A 7725-nucleotide genomic window follows, 5' to 3' on the forward strand; every position below is an offset into this window, starting at 1 on the left:
ATGTGTGTAAATGTTAGATGATAATTATTTGTAGTATGTAAAATTTAGTAAAAAAGTGTAGTATATCCAAATGATATAGACTAAGTACTTGTTTTTTTAATTTTTACATAAAAAAGCAAAAGCATTTCTTCTTTGTTTTATATTTTCTTTTTATAAAATATATACGTGTATGTGTTTATGTCTTGTTTTTAACTAGTTCATTACTCATAATAGGTTTAAGTTACAACTGCAATTGTGCATGCCATTGTCGGAGCCCCCTATTTTAGATATACTAAACAAAACAATGAAAACTATATTTTCACCGCTAGTCATTAAAAACTGTTTATACCAAATTTCACAAAAAACCACCTTAACCTCTTGACTTTCACACCCTTGTTATCATGTTCACTAAGTAGCTACAGTTTAGAAACACTCTATATATCATCAGCTAAACTAAGATACCATTATCTACAAAATTAACTTTTTAGGAAACTAAGAAAGCAGCTTAAATTATCATTTTTTTTAATGTATATTTTATTTTTTAGTGTATTTAGAGAGTATTAGTGTATTTGTGTGATTATTGTCCATTGACAAGTATAATTGTGTTTTTTATAAACTGCAAAACGTAGATGCAAGATATGATTTATATAACCACTACATAACACCATTTAATCAATTTTCATAATTCCGAAGTATTCTTATGAAATATAACTACAGCACAGAGAATCAATTTTAAAATTTAAGATTAGGATTTATCACATTTTTAAAGCAGTTGTGGCACAATGAAATAATCTTTTTTTGTTTACAGGTTGTGGGCATGGTGACAAGAAAAGATTTGGCAAAGTACAGAACGTGGAAGCATTTAGGTCAGTTTGGTGTAAAAGAGTTGAAAATAATTAAAAAATGATAATGTATATTATTTAGATGTGCACATTTTAGTACAAAATCATATAAAGCCCTAGGAGATACTTGAGTGATGTAAGTCATAGCCACACAAAGATCTGTCTGTGGTATTCCTCATGTTTTCACATATTGGAAATGCAGTAAAGTAAACTCATACAACCCTGTTGTACTTTTAACAATTTCAAGGTAGTCCACACTGGTTTTATTAATGACTTCAACTAGCTTTGAGCCATTTGAACATAAAATAATAATTTATTGTTCTTTTAGAGAAAGAAGGTTGTTTGTATGTTAAGTTATTTCAGAATGTGTTGATAATATCAAATTTGTATAAAATGTTTGTAAACTAATTTGTCTACTGTTTTTTTAAATATATGTTCGTACATTTTTTTAAAGCTATGAGTGTCATTTACCTATTGTTCCTCTTTTGCTTTGTAATTGTCATTGGTCCAGCAAGTTTTGATTGGAATATGTCTAATATTTGAGCATTTTTTATACAAAACTGATATTCACAAGTGAATATTATTTGCAGTAAATCTTATTGGAAACTTTCTTTATTAAATGTTAAAACTGACCTTAAGCCTTTCAAAACTAAGGGCCAATTGCACGTTTGCAACAAAAAACCACCAAGACCAAAATGGTATGAGTGTTCCGTGTATGTACCAGTGATATGCGAGTTGATTACTAAATGTTTTACTATTGGCTACTTGTGCACAGCTGATGGGTCCGGGTGTTACATGACTTACAATATCAAGAAAGTCTTGTCTCGCTATTATAAATATTTTAATCCACTCATATAAATTTGTAGAAATGAAATGTTTTTTAAATTAAATCTAATTAAATCAATTGTCCGAGAAATCTAATTAACATCCGAGAAACCTCTGCTGAGAAAAGTTTAAAATTATATACAGGGAGGTCCAAAAAGAACTGGCGCATTTTTAAATCAGCTCAAACAGATAGAAAAACTAAAAATGTTTTTAGTTTAACATAGTAAAATATCGATATGGCCACCGTATATAGCTCTGCAGGCACAAACTCCAAATTTAGCAAATTGCACACCTTGCCTGCGTAAGGATCGTGATTTCTTAACAAACAAGTATTTTCATACGAAGCAATTTATCACATTAATGGTCACGTCAGTTGTAGAATTAAGCTGTCAGAACCACCTAATGAGTTTGTCGAGCATGAACGCGACTCTCCAAATGTCAACATTTAATGTTCTTTAATGCACAATAATGATTTTTTTTTGGGGGGGGGGGGGCATTTCTCTTCATAGAGAATTCTGTAACTGGTAAAATTTATTGTGATACGCTGCAACTAATTGAATTTCCCCTAATAGATTAAATTGAAACTACAGAGAGCCCAATTTACTTCCAGCATGATGGTATGTGTGGAGTACACTCCATAACCAAGTTTGGCATGTTCTGGATGACAAGTTTCAAAATCTATGGATTGGGATGGAAGGACCAATACAGTGGTCACCAAGGACTGCAACCTTAACTCTAGTGGATTATTTTTAGGTCTTATGTCAATAACATTTTGTATTCAAGGAATATTAAAACCTTAATCATCTTCGAGAGCAGATAAAGGATGCTATTGCAAGCATTATTCAAACAAATGCTGAGAAATGTTTGGTGTTTGATTCAATTTCGATTTGATACCTAAAGAGCCTAAAACGGTAGTCATATCTAAATCTATTACGTACAACTAAACACATTTTGAGTTTTTCTATCTGTACATTTATCTATAAACATTATCATAAAGTTTAAATTTTGTGAATGAAAATTTATGTTAAAATGTGTCATTTCATTTTGGAGCTCCCTGTATAAAATTTAGTATTTTTATTTTTAATCTTCTTGCTTTTTATATCTTTATTTAATATTTATAATAATCTTAGCATATTAGTGTACGAATAGAAAGTAACTCTTTACAATTAATAATATTGTAATAAGTGCTTAAAAAAATTTCCTAATGGTGAAATTAACATTTAAATAGCCTTATTTTTAGAGTCATGATATGCTACCATGCAAACACTTGCAACTGGAAAATCATGCTGGTTTCGACAAATTTAGTGGGTGAACTGAAAACTATCCTGGAGGATCGATAGATCTACTTTACTCATTCATTCATGAATAAACACTCAAGGATCATAACATATTCTATTAGAAAAGTATGTTTAGTCATAAGAGGTTCCATTTTAAAACAAACATTTATTAAAACATGTTATAAAATGTTTAAGTGTATATCAAAAGTTTAAACAGCTAAAAAAGTTTAATATTGTTTGTTGTAATCAAAATCACCCTATCGCTTTCATTAATTAAAAAATGTATTTTTCCGGTTATATTACTTTCCAAGCCTGATTCACCTGATGTTAAAGATAATCCAAAGAAGTAGTAATTAGGATTTAAGGAAATTAGGATGATAACGAATTTGACTTTGTTCCAGGAATAATTCCTGAAAAGGTTGGTATAGTTCTGGAACACGCTGTATATTGTTTGACAAGTCACTAGATTTGTAATTGATAATTTTGTTATTACTGTAAACAAGTATATATATTTTTATTTACCCTAATTTTAGTGCTTAAATATTTGAAACCAAACTTAGCACTAAATATATTTATTTACTTATTTATTTACTTAGCAATCATATTTATTTCATAACATATTTGAAAACATTCATACAATGAATGTATGGGTAGTTCAAAAGTAATATCAAAGGTTTAAGGCTTTATAGTATTTAAGACATTTATTTACTAATAACAATAGCAACGTACATTCATCATACAGTTCTAATTGTAGTCATACACTACTATAGTTTTGAATTGTAACAAGTCACCTTCTGGTGTCAGTGTCAATAAATATTTAAAGCGAGGATTATCCATCTGGAGTCATCATAGTTTAAAATTTATGAATAAAGCACAAAACGCAATGAATAAATAAATAATATGAAAAACACAACACTCTAACCTTGAAAAAAAACGCCAAAAATCACATTTGTTCACAAATATTAAACATGATATAACATCACAGCCGGCAGAATGCAGGACAACTGACACTAAGTGATTTCCAGTTTACAGTGCATCGATGTTATCAGCTGATCGGTCGGTTGCCGAGACGTGTTGTGATGGAGTAATGTGTTGAACAAATAATGGGTAGCTAAATTGTAGCTTTTCATTTAATGTGAGTTCACCTAGTGGATTCCTTTTAGAATGTTTTATAAATTTCATATTCTTTAAGTGTGTTTAACTTGCTGCCTTTGCGACATTGATGAAATACTTCCATATTTTTTGTTTATTGTATGATTCTCTCATAACATTTTGAGCAAATCATAAAGTGTGCTTTTGTAATCTATGTTTTGGGCATTACTCTTAAAATCTTTGGCTAAATGAATGATCTGCCTGTCTGGCCGATGTAACAACTGTAACAATCGGAACAAGTCAGTTTATAAACGCCAGTTTGAATGTTTTTGTCTAAGTTTTGAGACTTTCATCCATGTTCCTGGTGTGATGTGTTGTCTTAAAGACTAGGTCTGTCATGGGATTTAAGGTCTTTTTTAGTGTAATGCTGTATAATCGGGCTATACTTAACACATATATACTTCTTGTCCTGTTTTTCATTTTCTGTATTACTATTGAGTAATATTTTGTTCTTTGTTGTATTTACTATTTTGTCCACCATAGTGTTGTTATAACCATTAGCCTTGGCAATATGTTTTATGATATTTAATTCTTTGTTATAATTGTTACATTCAGTGGTACTTTGAGAAGTCGGTAAATCATAGAATTAAAAGCGACCATTTTTTGCATGTATGAATGATATGACGAGCAATGGATGGTTTTTTTCTGATATTGTATGTTTATGGTAAATGCTATATTCAAAATTATTGTTCCTTTGATCTAGGGTGAAGTCTACAAAATTTAGCTGATTTGATATTTATGTTTCAATGGTAAAACTTAGATTGGGGCAATGGTGTTTAAAAATTTATGGAAAAGATCTAACTGATGGACATTACCATTAAACAACACAATAGTGTCATCTACATATCTATGGTAAAACAGTATTTTATTCCTGTATTTATTCTGATCCGACATTTGTATTCATTTTCTATATGATTGAGATATAAATTTGATAAAAAGCCAGATAATGGGGAGCCTATGGGCAATCCTTCATGCTGTGTGTAAAATTTACCATTAAACTAAAAATGGTTTTGTTTCAAAAGAATCATTAGTTCAGATATTATTTCTGGCCACAAATTAGATGTCTTAAGTTGGTTATTTATTATACTTAAAGTTTATTGAATGGGTACATTTGTATATAAACTAGTTATATCAAATTTACTAGCATATGGTGTAATTTTATTTTTGTATTTTTTGGTTTTTTATATGAGGTTAAAGGAATTTTTAAACTAAAATTATTATGTTTAATGTGAGTTTTAAAGATTGCTTTCAGCTTTTTAACCAATTTGAAAGGTGGCGCTGATTTTTAATCTACAAGAGGCTTAATGGGGCTTACACCATCCTTATGAACTTTAGGTAAACCGCGCAGGATTAGAGCTCATGGATTCATCATATGCAGGTATTTAATTACATTTTCAGCAAATAAAATCTTGTTACTATTAGTTTTGAATGTTATTCTGATATGTTCCAGTAGGGTCTATGGATAACTCACTAATACTATTGTTATCAATGAATTCTTTGACCTTGGTCAAATAGTTGTGCTTGTGTAAGATAGGTAGTGTTACCCTTATCAGTTTTGCTCAGTATTGCACCATTTTCTTTGAGCTTATCTTTAATACTCATCAATATCAAATAATCTTGTTTTTCTAAATCATTAAGATCATGGTTATTTTTATAAGTTTGTTATTTCCTGTCAGTAAAATCATGGTTATTATTCCAAGATTTCTTTATTTTCTTTGTTAACAATTGCCTAGTTGTGTATCTGCTTTTATAATCGGGAATAACTTTTACTACCATTTCTGCAAATATTAGTTCACTGAAGAGGCCTTTTTTCCCAATCCTAGGTTAAATTCAAATTTAAAACCTTTGTCTAAAACCATCTGTTCATCACTATTAAATATGATTGAGGTTTTGTTTACAATCTTGGGATGATTATATTTGATTAACAATATTATAATATACCAAGTGTTTATAAACGAATATTGAAGTTTTAACGTTTTGTAGTGTTTATTATGTAAAACTTAAAATTATAATAATACATGAAATTAAAGAGCAACTCAAATAGTTATACCTACAAGCTTACAAATGTTCAATTTGAGCTCCATTCGTCACACAGCACACATCAAGTTGATTGCCCAATTCTTCCCAAACTTTGATCAATGTGTCTGGACTGATTGTTACAACAGCAGAGGTACATACACACAATCCTTTATAAATCCCAGAAGGTCGTGTGAACATGGAGGCCATGCGAAACAAGCTCTGCCATTAGGTACCTTGCGGCCAATCCAGTGGTCAGGTACAATGACGTTCAACCAATCACATACTAAGTTGTGAATCGTCTGGCTGCTAAATGAAGTTCTGTGGTTCATCTTCTTCCACTTAAAGAAATAGCCATAATTCTAGAGCATCAAGATAAAAAATACCAGTTACAGTTCCTTCCCCAAAAAAGACCCATAAACTGCCTAGATATGGCACACAAAGGATTTAATTTAGGGGTGTCTCGCTGCAATTGTACCATCTTGTGAGGGTTTTCTCAGCCCCAGATACGCACATTGTGAGTTTTCACTTGTCCACTGAGGTGAAATGTTAAATTCATTACTGAAAACGACATGATCCAGAAAACCTTCATTATCATGTAACATTTCGTTTGCAAATTTGGCACATAAACCATAGTCTGCAGGCTTTAGAGCAACAACTGCAAATGTTAAGGACGCAGTTGTAAGCATTTCCTTAAAACTTTCCAAACAGTTATCACTAGAATTGCTAATTCACAACTAGCCTTCTTAACCTTTTTCTGTAGGCTACACATAAAAGTCTCACTCTCTCGCTCAACACTCTCTTCACTAACCATTAGTTGTTGCGTACTCTTCCTCTTGCAAAGGCAACCAGTATCTTCAAACTGATGATACCATCTACGGATGTTGTTATCACTTAAAATATCACAAAGGAACTTTATAAGGAACGCATGCTACTAGCGCTTTCTAACTGATGGTGGAGGAAACATCGTGTTTGCATGTGCACATGTGACAACAAACAAAACTATTTGAGTTGCTGTTTGATTTGATGTATGAATTATAACTTTAAATTATATGTAAAAATACCATAAAGTATTAAAACCCCCGATATTCATTTATGAACACCTTGTGTATCAAATGAAAGAGCAAATTCTGTTGGGTACACTTGTGAGTATACACATGCACTGTTTACTTTATCTTGTTAGAAAGTGCTGCTAGTAAAAGTGGCAACTATTCAATAGAAAGTATTTTGTGTTTTACGGTTTTTAAAGACTGAATCAGTCAGTGGTGATAGTTCAACGTGCATTCCATGACAAGTGGCAAGGCGATTCCAAGGAACATGGGTCTGGTGAGGTGGATGACCTGTTTTTTTTTTTTTAACAAAAGATTTTGATATGATGTTTAACAGGTCCTTGGTGTAGAGCCATTTTTTTATATGCCACACTTACTATGTCATGAGAAATAAGCATCACATTGTATAAACTATGCTATTTCCAGGAAGTAGAAAATCTCCCCAAGATTCCACTATGAAAGTGATTGTAATAGGCAGAATTCTACCATCAACCATTGTAACTTTTAACAGTAATAATTATTATTATTGTTAAGTGAAATATACTTTTAAGTTTTAATACAAGATATATAATTGACTTCCAATCT

The sequence above is a fragment of the Homalodisca vitripennis genome, chromosome 3, assembly GCF_021130785.1.
Source record: "Homalodisca vitripennis isolate AUS2020 chromosome 3, UT_GWSS_2.1, whole genome shotgun sequence".
In the NCBI taxonomy this organism is placed as follows: Eukaryota; Metazoa; Arthropoda; class Insecta; order Hemiptera; family Cicadellidae; genus Homalodisca; species Homalodisca vitripennis.